Here is a 1,881-nt window from a genome sequence, read left to right on the forward strand (position 1 = left end):
ACAGAATGTTTGTGAACCCCTGATTTAACCTAATCTATCCAAGATGGTCATTTCAACATGTAATTTAATAAAATATTGTTAATATTTTACATTTTTATTTTAAATCTTCTCAATTTGGTGTGTCATTTATACTTAGAGCATATCTCAAGTGGGATAAGTCACATTTGTGCACACATGTGGCTCATGGCCACCAAATCAGACAGCACAGGCTTAGAACAATGCCTGCAAATGTCATACAGGTGTTCATTCAGTACGTGTATGAAACAGTTCCCCACCAGCCCTTCTTGACAGGCTTCCCAGAGAAGATGAAGCCTGAATATCCTAGGGCAGCCACTATTTGTAATGAATCAACTTCTTTCCCGTGCCTTTAGAATTGTGCGAGTTACATAGTCCCATTCCTGGGAGATCTGAGAAAATAGTCACTGGAATCATTGAGAAAAACAGAGGCTGACAAAAGGATGGCCCATTATCTTCATTTCCTTGTGGATTGAAACCCATGATCTTCATTGAATGCTTTCCTATTCACGGATACTTGGGTTGTTTCCAATTATTTTGTTGCACTGCATCTTCCTCTTAGATCTGTACAAGTAATTATAACAATTTATGTCATGCCTCCTGTATGGCTTGCACTATTCTAGGAACCTACTTAATCCTCCAGCACCCAGTGAAGGATTGACTGTTATCATCTCAATGAGGAAACTGGAGTGGAGAGAAATAGTGGGTATTTACCTACAATAGAAGACATTCCTCAAAGTGGGAAAACTTGCTGATAGGGTAGATACACTTTCAAATGCCATCCAGAGAGATCTGGTAGACACCAGTGACTGAATTAGCAGGCTGGCTTGGCCAATGACACCCAGCTCCCTGGTTAGCCCTGTGTGGCTGATGCCATGAATCTCAAAGCTGTTGATGGAAGGATCCAGACTCCAGACATAGTCCTCCTCCTCAGTCACACAGAGGTGGACCCCAGCCTGGAGCAGCTTCTTAAAGGCTGAACCCTGATCCCAGGGGCANAGGATCCAGACTCCAGACATAGTCCTCCTCCTCAGTCACACAGAGGTGGACCCCAGCCTGGAGCAGCTTCTTAAAGGCTGAACCCTGATCCCAGGGGCAAATGGACAGTAAGTTCTGGTGTCCCCACTCCACTCTTCTGGAGACAAAACCTCCCCACTCCACTCTTCTGGAGACAGAACTGGATCATGTGCTCCGGACATAGAGGGCAAGGGGCATAATCCTCCTGCTCCATGTTTTTGCTGGCTGGGTGAGAGGACCTAATTAACCTTGACCAACAAATCCAGTAGCATTGAGCCCCCCAGGATCCCATACACAGAAGGGCCCCTGTGGTAACCAAGAGGTGTCGTCTTGGTCTGCACCTGGGCTCTGGGCTATCGCTCACTCTGAAGGAGTCTCTCTTGTGTTCCTCTCCCAGGGAGCTTCTTCTCACCATTTAGGGCTGTTCAAATGGCGCCTCCTCCTTGCAGCCTTTCCTGATCCTCTGCACAGAAGTAAGTAATTAGTTCTCAACACTTCCATGGTTTGGCACTTTCATTTAGCAAAAATTTTTGTTGGCCTCATATTGTAGCTACTTGTTTCCATTTGTCTCTCTTCCTGGAGTATGAGTCTTTGAGAACAGTGAGTGTATTTTCAGTTTAACATGGTGGGCTTTGTAGTCACATAGACCTGAGTTCAAATCCTGGCTCTACCACCTACACTGGCTGTGTGAAAGTAAGCTAGTCACTCAACCTCTCTAAGCCTGATTTCCACCTATGTTCAATTAGATAATAATCATAGTCATCTCACAGGGTTGTGATGAGGCTCAAAGCAGGTTCACAATAAATGTTAGCTCTTGTAATTATTATTATAAATATGCCTCTTTATTTC

The sequence above is a fragment of the Galeopterus variegatus genome, unplaced genomic scaffold (assembly GCF_000696425.1).
Source record: "Galeopterus variegatus unplaced genomic scaffold, G_variegatus-3.0.2 Scaffold1367, whole genome shotgun sequence".
Classification (NCBI taxonomy): Eukaryota; Metazoa; Chordata; class Mammalia; order Dermoptera; family Cynocephalidae; genus Galeopterus; species Galeopterus variegatus.